At 43.6% G+C, this 21,593-nt stretch overlaps 1 non-coding gene across 1 annotated transcript; it reads right to left on the bottom strand.

Annotated features, from left to right (window-relative positions):
- Nucleotides 1-3,385: 3,385 nt before the first annotated feature.
- Nucleotides 3,386-3,457, bottom strand: TRNAC-GCA (transfer RNA cysteine (anticodon GCA)). Its single transcript has one exon. It is a non-coding gene; the product is annotated as a tRNA-Cys (tRNA).
- Nucleotides 3,458-21,593: the final 18,136 nt, after the last annotated feature.

Genomic DNA, 21,593 nt, shown 5'->3' with positions numbered 1-21,593 from the left:
TGACCAACCTAGATAGCATATTCAAAAGCAGAGATATTACTTTGCTGACTAAGGTCCATCTAGTCAAGGCTATGGTTTTTCCTGTGGTCACGTATGGATGTGAGAGCTGGACTGTGAAGAAGGCTGAGCGCCGAAGAATTGATGCTTTTGAACTGTGGTGTTGGAGAAGACTCTTGAGAGTCCCTTGGACTGCAAGGAGATCCAACCAGTCCATTCTCAAGGAGATCAGCCCTGGGATTTCTTTGGAAGGAATGATGCTAAAGCTGAAACTCCAGTACTTTGGCCACTTCATGAGAAGAGTTGACTCATTGGAAAAGACTTTGATGCTGGGAGGGATTGTGGGCAGGAGGAGACGGGGACGACAGAGGATGAGATGGCTGGATGGCATCACTGACTTGATGGACATGAATCTGAGTGAACCCCGGGAGTTAGTGATGGACAGGGTGGCCTGGCATGCTGCAATTCATGGGGTCACAAAGAGTCGGACATGACTGAGCGACTGAACTGAACTGATAGGCTTTAGGGGAAGGTGAGGAAGTAAACTCATAGAACATTCTGTGAGAATATCATGTAGTCCTCCTTGGAAGGCTTGTGGATTAGTTCATGCCTTGTGGATTAGTTCCAATCTAGACATTGAGAGGCTTTGACTCCAATCATGATGTTCAATCCAGGCCTCTATTCCCCAGAGCTGAAAGTTCTTCATTTAAAAAATCAAACAGAACCTCAGTAAACTGGTTGCCAATTTCATTCCTAGGGGCTTGGGAGTGAGAACTGTTTACCAAACTGACCTGGAGCCTATTATGGTGATCAAATTAGATTTGCGTGTGTTTATGTGACTTCCACCTCCCCAGAACCAACATTGAAATCAAGGAGTCCATGTAAACCGAATCTTACCATGTTATCCTCAGCCTAACACTGAGCAGTGTTAGTGCTCCTAGAGGTAGCAAAACAACTCAGAATCCAGCCTTCAAGTAGTTCACTCATATAGACACTTCAACCCAACAGAAAAATATATTCTTTTTTTCCTTGGTCTTAGACCATCAGAATCCATTCCCACTCTGACTTACTTCACTTTTTATGACAGTTCCTAAGTCCATCCTTGTCTCTACAAATGACCCCATATTGTTGCTTTTATGGCTCAGTAATATCCCATCATATACATGCACTACATCTTCCTGAGCCATTCATCTGTCTATGAACATCTAGGCTGCTTCTGCCCTGGCTATTGTAAATAGTGCTGCAATGAACACTGCGGTGCATGTGTCTTTAAGAATTTTTTGGTTTTTCTCAGGGTATGTGCCTGTGGGTAGGATTGCTGCATCATATGGTAGTTCTATTTTTAGTTTTCTGAGGCATCTCCATGCTGTTCTCCATAATAGTTGTATCACTTTACATCCCCACAAATGGTACAAGACAGTTCCCTTTTCTCCACACCCTCTGCAGCATTTATTATTTGTAACTTTTTTGATGATGGCCATTCTGACCTGTGTAAGGTGATACCTCTTTGTAGTTTTGATCTGGGTGGGTGGGATTGGGGTGGGCAGGGAGGTCCAACAGGGAGGGAATATATGTATACATTCACTGATTCACTTTGTTGTACAGCAGAAACTAACACAACATTGTAAGGCAACTAGAACGCAGGTTAAAAAAAAAAGTCTATTCCCACACATGTTCTGATGATTTTGCTGATTACAGTTTATTTTCTATACCGGGGTTTGACTTTGTAGTTGACCTCCTGGACATGTAGAGCTCTGAGTCTAATTATAGGCCATCAGACAGCCAGAATAGCATGCAAGGACTGGGATGTGAAGAGTGGTTTCCCCTTGCAACAGAACTCACTCAGGCAAGAGAGTTTCAGAGTCTTTATGCAAGGAAGGACTTGGATGAGTAAAGAAAACCAAGGGGAAGGAAAAGGCAGGACGCATAGCTGTCCAGGTGTTTTGGATTCTCTCATGTATTCCCATTCTAATTCTTAGAGTTCCAATCAATCCCCTCACTTTGATAGAATGATAACATGTTGTGCATTCAACTGACTTTGCCACTTGGCATACTGTAAGATCAAACTGCAACACAGCATTAGACGGACTATGGGGTACACTTTATGCCTCAGTTTTATAATTTAAGACATTTAAGTTTCTTGTTATCTTTCTTCAAGCCCTTCAATGCTATATCAGTGTTGCCTCCCCAAATACTAAGTGTATTTTTATCCCTTTTCATTGAAAAGTCATACCCTCCGGGGCTCCAGACAGAGCAAGGAGGAGAAAGTGAAAGTGGAAGTCACTCAGTCTTGTTCGACTCTGCGATCAGGCCAGAATACTGGAGTAGGTAGCCTTTCCCTTCTCCAGGGGATCTTCCCAATCCCGGATCTAAGCCAGGTCTCCCACATTGCAGGCAGATTCTTTACCAGGTGAGCCATAAGGGAAGCCCAAGAATACTGGAGTGGGTAGCCTATCCCTTCTTCAGTGGATCTTCCCAACCCAGGAATCGAACAGGGGTCTCCTGCATTGCAGGCGGATTCTTTACCAACTAAGCTATCCGGGAAGGGAAGAAGAGAAGTTGTCTGAAATGAAAGGAATGCTATCAAAACCACCTGGGAGGACTTCCCAGGTGGCACAGTAGATAAGAAACTGCCTTCCAATGCAGGGGATACAGGTTCAATCCCTGGTCTGGAAAGATACCACCTGCTAAGGGGCAACTATGCCCTTGAGCCACAACTAATGAACCCGTATGCCGCAACTACAGAAGCCTGTGTGCCTAGAGACGGTGCACCCCAACAAGAGAAGCCACATGGTGAGAAACTGTGCAACTAGAGAGCCCACTCCACTCTCTGCAACTAGAGAGAGCCCACGTGCAGCAATGAAGATCCAGTGCAGCCCAAAATAGATATGGAAAGTGAAGTCGCTCAGTCGTGTCCGACTCTTTGCGACCCCATGGACTGTAGCCTATCAGGCTCCTTCGTCCATGGGATTTTCCAGGCAAGAGTGCTGGTTGCTGCTGCTGCTAAGTCGCTTCAGTCGTGTCCGACTCTATGCGACCCCATAGATGGCAGCCCACCAGGGTCCCCCGTCCCTGGGATTCTCCAGGCAAGAACACTGGAGTGGGTTGCCATTTCCTCCTCCAGTGCATGAAAGTGAAAAGACAAAGTGAAATCACTCAGTCGTGTCCGACTCTTAGCGTCCCCATGGACTACAGCCTACCAGGGTCCTCCGTCCATGGGATTTTCCAGGCAAGAGTACTGGAGTGGGGTGCCATTGCTTCCGGTTACATGTGCTTTCATTTGCTTCCTGGGGGTCCCGGAGGCGGCTCTCCAGGCGGAGGAGTTGGTTAGGCTCTCCTGCAGCGGGGGAGTGCTGGAATGGGTTGCCATTTCCTTCTCCAGGGGATCTTCCCTACCCAGGAATCGAACCCGGCTCTCCTGCATTGCAGGCAGACGCTTTACCGTCTGAGCCACCAGGGAAGCTAAAGTATAAGATAATACATAGAGCTGTGTGCACATGTCAGAATAAAATTTAGAAAAATAAAAATGCCAGGGAATTAAGTGAGGATCTCGTTTTGTTTTCTCAAAGCTACCTGTCATTGCCAAAGTTGGGGGGCGTCTCTACAACAGAGGAAGCAAAAACAGGCTGAAGGCGGGCCTGTCTGGGAAGATGTCCTTGCCCTGAGCCTGGTACTGGCTGCTTTAGCCACTTCCCAGATCCAGGCGGAGAGGCCCCACCCTTCCCCAGGGCAAGGATCGGTTGGGCATTTCAGCTTAAGGAACTGTGGTAGGTGGGGGGAATATGCCCAGAGAGCGCTAGCCTCAGGCTCTCATCCCACTTATTGAACCATTTGCTTTTGTTTTCTCAAGTACTTCCCTGGTAATCAAGCTGCCTTGAGATGCATCTTATAAAAGGAGCTAGAAATAGAAACCTCTCAGGAAACCCGCTCCTGATGAAGAAAGAGGCTCTCTGGCTTCAGACCCCACATATGTCAGCTGCTTTTCACACTCAACTCTGCTTCATGGTCTGAGTTTTTTAAAGGACTCTTTAAGTGTCACTTCATAGTCCTTTGAGGGGATTCTGAATAAATATTGAAGGTTTGACCTCTCCGTTACTAAGCTGTGTGCCTTTTGCGATAGCCAAAGGTCAATTATTTCACACTCTGTTCAACGTGCTAAATGGTGACTGCTTTGAAATGAGAGAACTGATGTATGAAGCATTCTGAAGAAAACATTGTAAAAGTTCCCAGAAATGTTTTTAATAGTCATCATTATGAAAGAGGAACTGACTTCCTCATCACCAAAAAAAAATAAAAAATGCACTCCAGCTGTGTTCTAAATGAAAATTGTCTAAATTAGTCTCAGCACTCTTGTTGTTGTTGTTCAGGCCAACTCTCTGCGAGTCCATGGACTGTAGTCCACGGGATTTCCCAGGCAGGCCAGAATACTGGAGTGGGTTGCCGTTTCCTTCTCAAGGGGATCTTCCCAACCCAGGGATTGAACTTGTGTCTCCTGCATTGCAGGTGGATTCTTTACTGTTGAGCCACCAGGGAAGCCCCTGAGCATTTTTAGGGGCCTGTAATATACCATGGCTTTAAGACAATTGAGAGGATTTGGGGGAATCACAGATTACTGTTGCACTTGGATTCCGGGTAATGGGGAACTTGACCTGCCTTTATATAAACTTATAGCTGAAACTCCGGAGAGGGCAATGGCAACCCACTCTGGTACTCTTTTGCCTGGAAAATCCAAGGGACCGAGAAGCCTGGTGGGCTGCAGTCCATGGGGTCACTAAGAGTCGGACATGACTGCGCGGCTTCCCTTTCACTTTCAATACAATATAGTACAATGTCATTTAAAATGCAAAATAGAAATATACATATATAATACTAAAACGTTGGAAAGTTGCAGTTAGGGTATCAGTTCAGTTCAGTTCAGTCGCTCAGTCGTGTCCGACTCTTTGCAACCCCATGAATCGCAGCACGCCAGGCCTCCCTGTCCATCACCAACTCCCGGAGTTCACTCAGACTCACGTCCATCGAGTCAGTGATGCCATCCAGCCATCTCATCCTCTGTCGTCCCCTTCTCCTCCTGCCCACAATCCCTCCCAGCATCAGAGCGTTTCCAATGAGTCAACTCTTCTCATGAGGTGGCCATAGTACTGGAGTTTCAGCTTTAGCATCATTCCTTCCAAAGAAATCCCAGGGCTGATCTCCTTCAGAATGGACTGGTTGGATCTCCTTGTAGTCCAAGGGACTCTCAAGAGTCTTCTCCAACACCACAGTTCAAAAGCATCAATTCTTCGGCGCTCAGCCTTCTTCACAGTCCAACTCTCACATCCGTACATGACCACAGGAAAAACCATAGCTTTGACTAGATGGACCTTAGTTGGCAAAGTAATGTCTCTGCTTTTGAATATGCTATCGAGGTTGGTCATAACTTTTCTTCCAAGGGTATCAGTGACTGTTAAAGTATCCTTTAGAGTGAGAGTGTAAGGAAAAGGCTATTTCACGTATTTAATATCTATCTTCTCCATTTGAGCCATTATCTGGGATTCATTATTCAGCAAAGCATTTTATCTAGAAGGCACACTGTTTTACACTTGGTACATAGAACTGGAAGATCTTCTCAGAAGTTACCCTGACACTTAGCACTGCACATATTTGTTCTCCATTGCTCTCAGAATAAATTCAAATCCCCTGCCTTACCCCTCAGAGCCCTGTATGATCAGACCTTAGCCTGATGTTCCCAGAATTTTTCTTGCAACACTGTGGTGCCAACAACCTTACACAGGCCTCCTTTCCATCCAGGCCAGAGCTGCTTGTCTTCTTTTCTGGAATGTTCCACCCATGGCTAGGTCATGCTTCAGTATTTTCACCTGTTCCATATGATGGTTAATTTCATGTGTTGACATGACTGGGCCACAAAGTTTGGATATTTGGCCAAATATTATTTTAGATGTTCTGCAAAGGTATTTAATATAGAAATTAAGTCAGCTTTGAGTCAAGCTGACTGCCCTCCATCACACAGCAATGCACTCCTGTATCCTTGCCTGGAGAACCCCATGGACAGAGAAGCCTGGCAGGCTATAGTCCATAGGGTCGCAAAGAGTCAGACATGACTGAAGTGACTTAGCATGCTTGCATGCACATACGGTTGCCCTCCATAATGTGGATGGGCCTCCTTCAATCACCGAAAGGTCTTCAGAAAAAGACTGAGGCCTCCCAAGGGAGAGGAAATTCTGAATCCAGATAACCTATGGACTCAAGCTGCAGCATCAACCCTTCCCTGGGTCTCCAGTCTGCCAACCTGCCCTTCAGATCTCAAACTTGCCAACCCCCACAATCACGGGAGCCAATTCCTCAAAATCAGTCTCTCTCTCTCTCTCTCTCTCTCACACACACACACACACACATACATATACACATACACACACATACATCTTATCTACATATGTATACCCACACGCTATCAGTTCCATTTTCTGGAGAACCCTGCCTACCTCATCTAAAGATGGAGGCTGACACCGTGGCTTTCTTGAAGTGCTTCATGGGCATTTCCACAACCTTGGTTACTGTGCACTTGCTCCCTAGCTGGCTCAAGGTCTGAGGACTCTGAGCAGGAATGTTGAAGGCTCTGGGAAGCCAGCGGCCTTAGTGGGCTCTCACTGCACAGCCCCATGCAAGCACAGAACACCAGCTGGATGAACAGTGGATGGCACATATTCTAAACATTTTAATTACGTATCTTCTTTGAAGTAACTGTGAGGATTAATCAATACATTTTTAAAGTCTAATAATATCTCAAAACTGATGCTTTTGAACTGTGGTGCTGAAGAAGACTCTTGGGAGTCTCTTGGACTGCAAGGAGATCAAACCAGTCAATCCTAAAGGAAATCAATCCTAAATGTTCACTGGAGAGACTGATGCTGAGGCTGAAGCTCTGATACTTTGGCCACCTGAAGCGAAGAGCCAACTCATTGGAAAAGACCCTGATGCTGGGAAAGATTAAGGGCAGGAGGAGAAGGGGAAGACAGAGGACGAGATGGTTGGATGGCATCACTGACTCAATGGACACGAGTTTGAGCAAGCTCCGGGAGATGGTGAAGGACAGAGAAGCCTAGCACGCTACAGTCTCTGGGGTCGCAAACAGTCCGACATGACTGAACAACAGGACTGAGCAACAAAAACATCTCAAAGTTAATGCTCACTTTGTTATTTTTAGAAACTTGAACTGGGGACTACAAGAACTAGAATTAGACAATGTTTCATAACCTGGTTAGCTAGTAACTCATCAGTCTATTAATAATCACAACATTACAACATCATGCTGCTGCTGCTGCTAAGTCGCTTCAGTCATGTCCGACTCTGTGCGACCCCATAGACGGGAGCCCACCAGGCTCCCCCGTCCCTGGGATTCTCCAGGCAAGAACACTGGAGTGGGTTGCCATTTCCTTCTCCAATATCTTAAGTAATTGCAATAACTCATTGATATCAAACTCTATCAAAACCTTCACACTTCCTGCAGGAGCTCCCCCCAACCCTGTGCTTTTGTTATAGCAGTGTATACCCCTCACCCTACCTTTTCAAGGAGCCACTCATTTTTGAGTGGTCCTACACACATGTGAAATAAGCCTCTCTCCTGTTAAACGGGCCCCTGACCCCCAGGGACCTACACTGGTAGAAGAAAACTTTCCCTCCCACACTAGGAACTGTTTTGCTAATGCTTTTCTGGTGGTTAACTCTGTTGCTGCTGCTGCTGCTGCTGCTGCTAAGTCGCTTCAGTCGTGTCCGACTCTGTGCAACCCCAGAGACGGCAGCCCACCAGGCTCCCCCGTCTCTGGCATTCTCCAGGCAAGAACACTGGAGTGGGTTGCCATTTTCTTCTCCAATGCATGAAAATGAAAAGTGAAAGTGAAGTCGCTCAGTCGTGTCTGACCCCATGAACTGCAGCCCACCAGGCGTTACTCTTCTTCAAAATCTTACATCACAATATTTACTAATTACTATGCTATAAGCTTCCAATTCACTTTTATTCTCTTATTGCTTATCTTTATACCTTTAAATAATGTCTTTAAGCCTCTGTCCCTGTTTTGCCAATTTACTTGCCTCTACGAGAATCAGTGCCCACTGCTCGTCCTCCAAGCCAATATCTTCCTCCATTCAATAGGTTGTCTTTTTACTTTATTAATTATTCTATTCTCCATACAATAGGTTTTCACTTTGATGTAGTCACATTTATTTTTGCTTTTGTTGACCTTGCCTTAGAAAAACCACAAAACACCTTGCTAAGACCAAAGTAAAACATTTCACTGCCTATGCTTTCTTATAGGAGTTGTATGGCTGCAGGTCTATATCTAAGTCTTTACTCATTTTTAGTTTATTTTTGCATATGGTCCTATGTTAATGACATAATTCATTACTAGTTTGTTTCATTTAAAACTGTATTACTTCTGAGGTCTGAAATGTTGCAGCGAAAATTGAGTCCTAACAATTTAATGTAAAAGAGGATGAGGGGATCAGCAGGTGGTGGGGAGGGTCCCTGTTACAGAGGTGCCCACCGACCACCTAGAGGAAGAGCTGGCTGATAGACTGTCCAGAAGCGCTCCCACTGCGCCACCTTGTGGAGAGCTTCTGAAATATCTGAGTGAGCGGCTCTAGGGCTGGTTTGAAAGCACATCCCCCACCTGCAGCATCTACACTACCTGGGAGCTTGTCAGAATTCAGGTTCTCAGGACCCACTCAGACACACTGGGTCAGAAACTCTGGGGTGGATCCCAGTGATCTCAATTTTACAACCGTTGATTCTGTTGAAACTTGAACTCAGGAACCACTGCACTATTTCAAACACAGGCCAAAACTTTAGTTTTAGGCACAACCTTTAGTTTGGGGCATAGTTTCAAATTTTGAACTACCCATAAGGGTAGGTGAATTGATCTTTTTAAGGGAAAAATCATTCTGGCCACAGATCTATGTTCATCAGTGATGTTGGTCTGTAGTTTTCTTTTTTGTGATATCTTTTTCTGCTTTTGATATCAGGACGATGGTAACCTCATAGAGTAAGCTTGGGAGTGTTCCTCCCTCAATTTTTGGAAGCGTTTGAGATGGATAAGTGTTATTTATTCTCTAAATATTTGATAGAATTCACTGTGAAACCATCTGGTCCTGGACTTTTATTTGTTGGAAGATTTTTAATCAATTTCACTTTTATTACTTGTGACTGGTATATTCATATTTTCTACTTATTTCTGGATCAGTCTTGGAGGGTTGACTTTTCTAAGAGTTAGTCCATTTTTTCCAGGTTGTACATTTTATTGGCATATAGTTGCTTGTAAAGCGAAATTAAAGTGAAGGGTTAGTCACTCAGTCGTGTCCAGTTCTTTGCAACCCCATGGTCTGTAGCCTGCCAGGCTCCTCAGTTCAGTTCAGTTGCTAGGTTGCGTCCTACTTTTTGCCACCCCATGGACTGCAGCACGCCAGGCTTCCCTGTCCATCACCAACTCCCGGAGCTCGCTAAAACTCCTGTAAATTGGGTCAGTGATGCCATCCAGCCATATCATCCTCTGTCGTCCCCTTCTCCTGCTGCCTTCAATCTTTCCCAGCGTCAGGGTCTTTTTCAATGAGTCAGTTCTTCACATCATGTGGCTATAGAATTGGAGTTTCAGCTTCAGCATCAGTTCTTCCAATGAATATTCAGAACTGATTTCCTTTAGGATGGACAAGTTGGATCTCCTTGCAGTCCAAGAGACTTTCAAGAGTCTTCTCCAACACCACAGTACAGAAGTATCAATTCTTCGGTGTTCAGCTTTTTTTTATAGTCCAGTTCTCACATTCATACATGACTACTAGAAAAACAATAGCTTTGACAAGGCAAACCTTTGTTGGTAAAGTAATGCTTTTTAATATGGTGTCTAGGTTGGTCATAGTTGGTCATAGCTTTTCTTCCAAGAAGCAAGTGTCTTTTAGTTTTATGGCTGCAGTCACTATCTGCAGTGATTTTAGAGCCCAAGAAAATAAAGACTCCTCTGTCCATGGAATTTTTCAGACAAGAATACTGGAGTAGGTAGCCATTCCCTTCTCCAGGAGATCATCTTCACCCAGGGATCACACCCAGGTCTCCTGCATTGCAAGCAGATTCTTCACTATCTGAGCGACCATGGAAACCCACAGTGGCTTGTAGTAGTATCTTATGAGCCTCTGTATTTTTGTTGTATCAATTGTAACTTCTTTTTCATTTCTAATTTTATTGGAGTCCTCTCCCATTTTTTCCTGAAGAGTCTGGCTAAAGGTTATCAATTTTGTTTATCTTTTCAAAGGAACACCTTTTAGTTTCATTGATTTTTGTTATTGTTCTCTTCATTACTATTTCACTTATTTCTTATAGAAAGCAGAACAAAAAGATAGGGGGGAAATAGAATTTAAGAGATTTGTTTGGATGGCCAAAATCAAAATAATGAAATCTTTAAAGAGAAGGCAAAAAAGAACAGAAATAAAGTTATCAGCAAAGAAGTATAAGAACATTTTCTAACATGGAAAGACAATAACTATCAAATTTAAAATAGCTATCAAAAAAACAATAGCTACCAAATCCACAGCCAGATAAATATAATTTAACATGCACACACAGAGAAGCATAAAGAATGAAGAGAGAAATCATTTATTTTCTTCAGATAGAAAAATAAACTATTTCCCTACAAAGCATTGAGGATCAGTATGACATTGAAATTCACATTGCCAAAAGCATAAATAATCACAAGAATTACCTTTGAAATTTGGAAGGAATATTTCAGCCAGTATACATCCAGCCAAACATGCAATCTCAAAAAAATTAACGTTGATGACCTAGTTTCATGAAGCTACGCGAAATTATGATCCACAAAATGATAGAAAAATCCAAGAAAAAGTACAATATGGGGTTCATAAAATTCTAGCTCCAACAGAGGAAACAGAGTGAGGAAAGTCCCAAGATGATGGAGAAGGCAAATTCCAGGATAACAGTAGGAAGAGAAGCATAGAGCTGACACAGATTGGAGAAGGGTAACTGAGGCCTCCAGGGGAAAAGAAAACTGAGAATAACTGGTTTATTTTTGGTTTATATGCTCATCAGAGCCTGGAGGAGGGCATGACAACCCACCCCATTCTTGCCTGGACAATCTCATGGCCAGAGGAACCTAGTAAGCTGCACTCCATGGGGCTGCAAAGAGTCGGACATGACTGAAGTGACCTAGCACTTCATGCGTGGTCATCAGAGGTGTGGGGAATTAATGAATGACTAATGATTGGAATAAATGCAGCGAAATTGAGTCTGGAAGAAGAGAAGTTGTACCAGAAAGAGCATAATCAGACACACTATGAATATGACTAATATACTATGAAAATTGTGATCATGATAATGTAAACACTGTAATTTACCCAGAAATTACACTTTATGAAGAGAGAATGTGGGGGGGAGTAAATAATGAGGTGCCAAAAGAATTAAATTCTCAGGAATTCCCTGGCAGTCAAGTGGTTAGGATTCAGGCACTTTCACTTCTGGGGCCTGGGGTTGGATCCCTGGTTAAGGAACTAAGATTCCAAAAAGCTACTCAGTGCAGCCTAAATAAATATATATATAAAGTGTAAAAAAAAAAAAAAAACTTCTTTTAAAAGAATTGAATTCTCATCTACCATAGTGAGAAAGCAATCAGAAGGCTAGAAATCAAGAAGTACTCTTACAAGCTTGTCACATATCAATGTAGGTATAAAACCATGATAAGCCCCTAGAAAATTTATATCTTCTTGCATTTAAGAATCAGTTGTGTGGAAGGGTGGAGCAGGAGAGTGCTGTTTCTCTTCATAAGTGTTGAAAAAACACTCCACCTTTCAAAATGAGTACACGAAACACGTGGTAAGATGAAAACAAAAACTGAAGACTCAGATCTGCCTGGCATGTGGTGTATGGCATTTAAATTCAAAACCACGCTTAGAATGTATTTTTACCACGTGATTCTGAACTTAAGTATTATGCAGAAAAAGCACCACACACGTTTTAGAATCCTTTCCTAAATCTTATCCATGTTGAACTCACTTTAGTAATGGTGTGTAGAAAAGTCCTATTTATTGAGATACTGTGTCTGGCCTTGTTTGGCAGAGGCGACCGTCTTATCACGCATGCTTCTGGGCCAAGTCATCCTAGACGCCGTGATATCGTGTCTGACGATACGGCGGGGGGGCATCTGCTCGCTTAGGGAGCTGATGTCGTGGTCCCCATAGAAGAGGAAGGGGTTCAGGAAGGATGTTGACCAGAGGCAGGAGTCGCTGACAGAGCTCTCTGAGAGACGTTAAGGAGGTAGGAAAACCGGACAGTGTGATAAAAGAACTTTCTGTGAGAGGCGATCAAGAGTACTCGGAGGTATCTCACCTGAGAACCCAGATGGCGACTTTATCTTGAGTTTCGCACCCTGAGACTCCACGCACCCCCACCTCAACCCCGAGGGCGTTTTATACATTTTTCCCATTGTTTCCTCATTGCCCTGTTGACTTTAAAGTATCTGCCTCTTTCGCCAGTATCTGATTATCATTCGTAGCGCCATCTAGAGGTTTCTGTCTCCTGGAAGGTGAACATTTCCACAATTGCCTCTCATCTAAGAGGCTAATTGGCATCTGGTCACATCACTTCATGGGAAATAGATGGGGAAACAGTGGAAACAGTGTCAGACTTTATTTTGGGGGGCTCCAAAATCACTGCAGATGGTGACTGCAGACATGAAATTAAAAGACGCTTACTCCTTAGAAGAAAAGTTACGACCAACCTAGATAGCATTTTCAAAAGCAGAGACATTACTTTGCCAGCAAAGGTCTGTCTAGTCAAGGCTATGGTTTTTCCAGTAGTCATGTATGGATCTGAGAGTTGGACTGTGAAGAAAGCTGAGTGCTGAAGAATTGATGCTTTTGAGCAGTCGTGTTGGAGAAGACTCTTGAGAGTCCCTTGGGCTGCAAGGAGATCCAACCAGTCCATTCTAAAGATCAGCCCTGGGATTTCTTTGGAAAGAATGATGCTAAAGCTGAAACTCCAGTACTTTGGCCACCTCATGCGAAGAGTTGACTCATTGGAAAAGACTCTGATGCTGGGAGGGATTAGAGGCAGGAGGAGAAGGGGACGACAGAGGATGAGATGGCTGGATGGCATCACGGACTCGATGGATGTGAGCCTAAGTGAACTCCGGGAGTTGGTGATGGCCAGGCAGGCCTGGCGTGCTGAGATTCATGGGGTCACAGAGAATCGGACACGACTGAGCGACTGAAATGAACTGAGCTGAACTGACCTGGTGGCTCAGAGGTTGTTCTCTTCAGTTCAGTCGCTCAGTGAGTCAGCCTGCAATGCAGGAGACAGGGGTGCCATCCCTGGAAGGGGAAGAGCCCCTGGAGAAGGCAACCCACTCCAGTATTCTTTCTGGGCAGTCCCATGTACAGTAGTACCTGGGGGGGCTAAGTCCATGGGGTCACAAAAGAGTCAGACACCACTGAGTGACTAAACAACAGCAAGAAGCTAGTTATGGTTAATCATCTTAAGTAGAGTTTAAGGTTTGTTCTTTTTTAGTCAACAGTCTTCCAGATTTCTCCTTTGTATTACGTTCTCCAGATGGGAAAACTTTATTGTTGTGTCTGCTAAGTCTTGCTCAAGGCAAATCATATTCCTAAAGGCATGTCTCTCGTGCCTTTATTTTTATTTATTGTTTTATTTTACCCATTTGGCTGCACTGCAAGGCTTGAGGGACCTAGTTCCTCCACCAGGAACTGAATCCAGGCCTTGGGCACCAAGTCCTAACACCGGGACCACCAGAGAATTTCCTAACTTGTTTCTTAATTTTTATACACTTTTTAAAGGTTACTTTCCCCAAAGTGACTATAGCCAAAATGTTGGCTGTATTCCCTGTGTTGTACAATACATCCTTGAGCCTATCTTTTACATCCAGTAGTTTGTATCTTCTCTTCCCCACCTCTCATTGCCCCTCTCCCCTCCACTGGTAACCACCAGTTTGTTCTCTGTATCTGTGAGTCTGCTTCCTGCATGTTATTGTCATTGTTTGTTGTATTTTTTAGATTATACATATAAGTGATATCATGCAGTATATGTGTTTCTCTAGTCCTGAATATTCATTGGAAGGACTGATGCTGAAGCTGAAACTCCAGTACTTTGGCCACCTGATGTGAAGAGCTGACTCAATGGAAAAGACCCTGTTGCTGGGAAGGATTGGGGGCAGGAGGAGAAAGGGACAACAGAGGATGATACGGCTGGATGGCATCACCGACTCAATGGACATAGGTTTGGGTGGACTCTGGGAGTTGGTGATGGACAAGGAGGCCTGGAGTGCTGCAGTTCATGGGGCCGCAAAGAGTTGGACGCGACTGAGCGGCTGACCTGAACTGAACTGTCTGACTTATTTCACTTAGCATAATGCCCTCCAAGTCCATATTGCTGCAAATGGTGACATTTAGTTCTTTTTTATGGCTGAGTAGTATTACAGTCAGAGAAGGCAATGGCACCCTCCTCCAGTACTCTTGCCTGGAAAATCCCATGGGCAGAGGAGCCTGGTAGGCTGCAGACCATGGGGTCACGAAGAGTCGGACACGATTGATCGACTTCACTTTCACTTTTCACTTTCATGCATTGGAGAAGGAAATGGCAACCCACTCCAGTGTTCTTGCCTGGAGAATCCCAGGGACGGGGGAGCCTGGTTGGCTGCCATCTATGGGGTCACACAGAGTCAGACACAACTTAGCAGTGTGAAGTGACTTAGCAGTAGCAACAGCAGCAGTATTACAGTATATATATATAACATTTTCTTTATTCATTCATCTGTTGATGAACACTTAGGTCTTGGCAACTGTAAATCATGCTTCTATGAACATTGGGGTGCATGCTCTTTTCAAATTAGTGTGTTTGCTTTTGAATATATACCCAGGAGTGGAATTTCTGGGTCATATGATAGTTCTATTTTTAGTTTTTTGAGACATCTCCATACTGTTTTCTACAGTGGCTGTACCAGTCTGCATTCCCACCAATAATGTAACAGTGTTCTCTTTTCTCCATATCTGGACCAACATTTGTTATTTGTAGAGGTTTTAATAATAGCTTCTCTAACAGGTGTGAGGTGTCATGCCTTTATTTTTAAGTTCATCTCATTTTTCAGAATATCCTTGCTCAAGAGCATTTTGACATTTGCTTTTGATGTCACCCCAGAACTGCTGTTCACTACCTTCTCAGCTAGATGTTGAATAAACCTACTTTGCAATTTCTCAATATTTTTTAACTGTTTTAACATTCTGGAAAAAAAATTAATGGAAACACAAGAAGACACATAGATAGGGAGGCACATTTTCCCATTTGCCTCAGGCTTTGATGTGGCTCAGAGTGGTACTGTGAGAGCTTATCTTTACTTACTATTCTTTCATCTTTTTTTAATGTATTAGTACTAATAGTTTTTGAATATCACATTAAAGTATTATTCACACTGATAACTGAGATTTGGGGCATAAAATTAAAAGATGCTTGCTCCTTGGAAGAAAAGCTATGATATACCTAGACAGCATATTAAAAAGCAGAGACATTACTTTACCAACAAAGGTCCGTCTAGTCAAAGCTATGGTTTTTCCAACAGTCATATATGAATATGAGAGTTAGATCATAAATAAGACTGAGTGCTGATGCTTTTGAACTGTGGTGCTGGAGAAGACTCTTGAGAGTCCCTTGGACTGCAAGGAGATCAAGCCAGTCAACCCTAATGAAAATCAACCCTGAATATTCATCGGAAGGACTGATGCTGAAACTGAAGCTCCAATACTTCAGCCACCTGATGTGAAGAACTCACTCATTAGAAAAGACCCTGATTCTGGGAAAGATTGAAGGCAGGAGAAGGGGGGGACAGAGGATGAGATGGTTGGATGGCATCACTGTCTCAATGAACATGAGTTTGAGTAAGCTCCGGGAGATGGTGAAGGACAGGGAAGCCTGGCGTGCTGCAGTTTATGGGGTCACAAAAAGTCACACGTGACTGAATGACTGGACAACAATGGCTTTGATCATCTGTCCATTCCAGGTTCCCTTCCCCACTATCTCTGGGAATGAGAAGTGTGTGCTCAGCTGCTCAGTCTTGTCTGATTCTTTGCGATCCTATGGACTGTAGCCTGCCAGGCTCCTTTGTCCTTGGGATTCTCCAGACAAGAATGCTGGAGCGGGTTACCATTTTCTCCTCAAGGGGATCTTCCCCACCCAGGGATCGAACCCACAAACTCTGGAGTCTCCTGCATTGACAGGTGGATTCTTTACCACCGAGCCACGGGGGAAGCCGTGGAAATGAGAAGAGATGATGACAATTATAATCCTATGCTGCTGCTGCTGCTGCTGCTGCTGCTGCTGCTGCTGCTGCTAAGTCCCTCCAGTTGTGTCTGACTCTGTGCGACCCCATAGACAGCAGCCCACCAGGCTCCCCCATCCCTGGGATTCTCCAGGTAAGAACACTGGAGTGGGTGCCATTTCCTTCTTCAATGCGTGAAAGTGAAGTCGCTCAGTCATGTCTGACTCTTCACAACCCCATGGACTGCAGCCTACCAGGCTCCTCCGTCCATGGGACTTTCCAGGCAAGAGTACTGGAGTGGGGTGCCATCGCCTTCTCCAATAATCCCATAAGCATGAGCCTTAACTCAAAGGAGATAAGGGTGAGGGGAGAAGGTGGGGTGGGGAACTTTGTTGTAAGACAGAGAAATAGAGGAATGAAGGAAAGATCTTAAAAGCCAGGAAGGGGGAGGACACTACTTGCTTCTCCAGGTCAAACCCACGGAGGTATCTGGATCCCCAGGAATGGAGGGAAGGAAGCAGGCAGACGAGAGGTCTCCAAGAAGTTGAGAAATCAGAAGCAAGGAAACACTTCAAGGAGAATATGTATTTTCAGTCTGGGTTTAGCAGATAGAAAAGGTTGGGATCAGCTCTTGGAAAGAACTCTGAAATGGAGAGCTATTGTGTCTATGAGCAAATGTTTCTTCACTCTTTTTACTTGCTGACTTCTCAGTTGTCTGCAAACATTCTGAAAATTCTGAACTGGCATTCCCAACCCACCATGCAGAATCACAGGTGTCCTACATTTATATAGCACTTACTACATCACAAGCTTCTTTCAAACACTCTACTTTGTGAGGTAAGCAGGAATCGTTTTTTATATTCATGAGATTGTCTCACTTGGCAGACTCAGAATGAAAACTAAGACTTCAGATGGAGTTACAGGGTTGTGTTTACACTCTCAGCTGATATGTACATTCCTCAGAAAACCCGCAGTCCCCACAGCTTAGTTTCTTGGGTCAGTTTCTTAGGGGTCAGTTTTCACCTTCTTTTCTTTTCCCTTTCTTGTCTTCCTTGGAAACAAATGCAGGTGTGAGCCCCAGGCCTCCAACCTCCTACCTTTGCTCTGTCACCCTTGCCCACTGTCCAAGAAGGGGGCCCGAAAGGCAATGAAGAGCTGCCGCAAAGATGCAAAGATAAGAAGAAATTCCCAAAAGTGAAATGTGTTCTAGGGGCTGAGTGTTTCCTAGGGGTAGGAGAGGGAGGCACCCTTGGTCTTGTTTGGCCCACAAAACCCAAAGATGCCATTTCTCAGCAAATGTCTTTGGCCATCCCCAGCGTGTACTGAGGGGCTTCCCAGGTGGCTCAATGATAAAGGATCCGCTGGCCAGTCCAGGAGGTGTAGGAGACTCGAGTTCCATCCCTAGGTCAGGAAGATCCTCTGGAGGAGGAAATGGCAACCCACTCCAGTATTCTTGCTTGAAAAATCTCTTGGACAGAGGAGCCTGGTGGGCTACAGTCTGTGGGGTCCCAAAGAGTCAGACATGACTGAGTTACTGAGCGAACCTGCACACACATAGTGCACATTGAACCAAACCAGGACCAATAGTATTTAGAAGCTTCATATAATTTATCTGAACAGTATTGATGTGCCTTTAAAGGCATTTATAATCAGCTGAAGGGATTTGGTGAGATGGAGAAAGACTGGGACTTGGCCAATTATCTGCTCAGATTCTTCCCCTGTAAAATAGGAGAGTTAATTAACTAAATGGTTCTAGCTCAGATGTTGAAAACATTTCATTTAGGACACTGAAATGAGTTCATAATAGTTCATGTACTAGAAGATCCATATAATTAACCTTTCTATTTTTTCATCCTTTAATTTTTACTATTATAACCAAAGCTCTATTATGCATATCCTTAAATATTTGACCATATATGGCAAATATTTTCATTTTTAATCCAATATAATAGATAAAATATAGCTTTTCACTAATTTAAGTTGTATTGCTTTCTAAAAAATTATTTTATTGAAGTATAATTTATTTACAATGTTGTGTTAATTTCTCCTGTACAGCAAAGGGATTCAGTTATATGTATATATATATACTTTTTTCATATTCTGTCCTATTACAGTTTATCACAGGATATTGAATGTAGTTCCCTGTGCTATACAGTAGGACTTTGTCATTTATTCATTCTATATGTACAGTTTGTATCTGTTAATCCCAAACTCTCCATCCGCTGCCTACCACCCCCCTTCCGCTTGGCAGCCACAAGTTTGTTCTCTATGTGAGTCTGTTTCTTTCATAGTTAAGCTCTTCTGTTTTAGCCATGCCACACCACATAACTTGTGGGATCTTAGTTCTCTAATGAGGGATCAAATGCAGGCCCAGGACAGTGAAAGCACCAAGTCTTAATCACCGAACCACCAGGGAATTCCCATTTGTATCATTGTCAGGAAGCATTTAACAGGAGGCTTCCTGTGTGCTGTTTTGGATCTGTCATGAATCCTCTGTTCCTTATTAATTCCTGAATATTCAGGAATTAAGAGGAGTGGCAAACCACTCCCAGGGCTGAGGAATGCACGCATTTCCTTCGTTAGGTTTTCCATACAGTGATAAGTAACTCTTTATGACCCTTTTCCTTTTTATGAACTATACAGTAAAAGTGATTATTTACAACCCTCTCTCTTTGATATGGATTGCCTTATGTTTCCTTGATAAATTGTAAGTCTGGACTTTTGATCTTTATCTTTGCTGAACAAAGCTACCTTGTAAGACTGTATATATACCCACAATATGCTGAAAAAAACACCTTTGCTCCATCAGAGCTTGAGTCCCCGTGTCTTTTTTTTCTTTCTCTCTCTCCCCTGCTAATTCTCTGGAGCATAGAAACCCGTAGTGCTCACTCTCCTGCCCGGGCTTCTAAGACCCTCTCGAGAAGGCACACTGTGCCTCCACCCCCTCGAGAGGGTGCCTGGTGCATTCGTGAGCAATGCAAGCCCTGTGTCAAGGGCTTTATTGGTTTCCTGTGTAAACCAGGGAATATCCACCTCTCTTTTACTTTCTTGTTGTCGACTCTGGACGACCAGGTTCCAGTCCGTTAAAGGACCCCAACATATCATATTTTAGATTCCACATGGATGATATCATTACGGTATTTGTCTTTCTGATTTACTTCACTTAGTCTGATAATCTCTAAGCCCACCCATGTTGCTGCAAATAGCATTACTTCATTCTTTTTTGGAGAAGGAAATGGCAACCCACTCCAGTACTCTTGCCTGGAGAATCCCATGGATGGAGGGGCCTGGTGGGCTGCAGTTTATGGGGTTGCAAAGAGTCGCAAATGACTTAAGCAACTAACACACACACACACACACACACACACACACACATTCTTTTTCATGACTAAGTAGTATTCCATTATCAGAGAAGGCAATGGCACCCCACTCCAGTACTCTTGCCTGGAAAATCCCATGGATGGAGGAGCCTGATAGGCTGTAGTCCACGGGGTCTTGAAGAGTTGGACACGACTGAGGGACTTGACTTTCACTTTTCACTGTCATGCATTGGAGAAGGACATGGCAACCCAACTCCAGTGTTCTTGCCTGGAGAATCCCAGGGACAGGGGAGCCTGGTGGGCTGCCGTCTATGGGGTTGCACAGAGTCAGACACTACTGAAGTGACTTAGCAGCAGCAGTATTCCATTATATATGTGTACCACATTCTTTTTTAAATATTTATTTATTTGGCTACACCACGTCTTAGTTGCAGCATGAGAACTCTTAGTTGTGTCATGTGGGATCCAGTTCCCTGACCAAGGATCAAATCTGGCCCCCGCATTAGGTGCATGGAGTCTTGGCCACTAGATCACCAGGTAAGTCCCCACATCTTCTTTATCTATTCCTCTATTGATGGACATTTAAGTTGTTTCCATGTCTTAGCCATTGTAAATAGTGCTGCTATGAACATAGAGGTGCAAGTTTTCTTTGGATATATGCCCAGGAGGATACCATGGAGATTCTATTTTTAGTTTTGCTTTTTTTTTTTTTAATTTGGAATGACTTTTTAAATATGTTGAACACTTTTATTTTGAGAGGTATCATTCATCATTATCTGAATTTATTAATATCCCTGCCACTATATATGCTCTTAATTTTTCGTCCAACATGTCATTTGCATTTTGAGTTTGTCCATGGTAACTTTCCTGTATTAATGGCAGAGCAGTCTCTTTTCTGTGTTTATTTTTATGCTTGGAACCATCATCTTAGCCTGAGTGGCATTCATATGCTGCCTGGTAATTAAGAAAACTAGGCTCTAAGAGAAGAAATGTTGCCCAGCCCCATATCTAGAGAGTGTGGGGCCAGAACTGAACCTCAGTCTTACCTCAGGCTCTTCCCTTATTCCTCAGGCTTTCTCTGATCAGCTGCTTAGCAAGTACGCAAGAGCCTGGGGAAAGGAAGGGAGATAGGGAGTTCTCATCTGAGAAGACCAGGAGCATGGTTATATATCCCTGGTTCTATATCTTAAATCATTTCCTTCCAAATACTGATTTCCTAAAGATCTTGCTGGAGCTCCAATACTTTGGCCACCTGATGTGAAGAGCTGACTGGTTAGAAAAGACCCTGATGCTAGGAAAGACTGAAAGCAGAAAGAGAAGGAGGCAGCAGAGGATGAGATGGTTAAATAGCATCACTGACTCAACAGACATGAATTTGAGCAAACTCCAGGAGATAGTGGAGGACAGAGGAGTCTGGGGTCTCAAAGAGTCAGACAAGACTTAGTAAAAAAAAAAAAAAAAAAAGACTTAGTGACTGAACAACAACAAAGACTTGTCCATGTTTTTAATTTGTTGTTCTTTTTTTTTTTTTAGTTGTTTTCTTTTGCTTTTGGTTTTGTTTTGGCCATGCTGTGTGACTTGCCGGATTTTAGAATCCTAACTAGAAATTGAACCCAGGCCTGGGAAGTTAAAGCACTGAATCCTAAAAAAATGGACCTCCAAGGAATTCCCAAGAACTTGCCCTTGTTGAGGACAAATTTCCTACAAAGAATGTAAGAAAACTAGAGACAAAAACAAGAGACAGCATCTTTTATTTCTTTTGCACCTACAAGAAATTTGGAAATGCTGAAGTCTAATTTCAGAGAAAGACCATCACTCACCAATCATCCTCACTTGAATTCAGTTCAGTCACTAGTCGTGTCCGACTCTTTGCGACCCCATGAGTCGCAGCCTCCCTGTCCATCACCAACTCCCAGAGTTCACTCAGACTCACGTCCATCGAGTTGGTGATGCCATCCAG

The sequence above is a fragment of the Ovis canadensis genome, chromosome 2 (assembly GCF_042477335.2).
Source record: "Ovis canadensis isolate MfBH-ARS-UI-01 breed Bighorn chromosome 2, ARS-UI_OviCan_v2, whole genome shotgun sequence".
In the NCBI taxonomy this organism is placed as follows: domain Eukaryota; kingdom Metazoa; phylum Chordata; class Mammalia; order Artiodactyla; family Bovidae; genus Ovis; species Ovis canadensis.
This window is presented reverse-complemented; position numbering and strand designations above follow the sequence as displayed.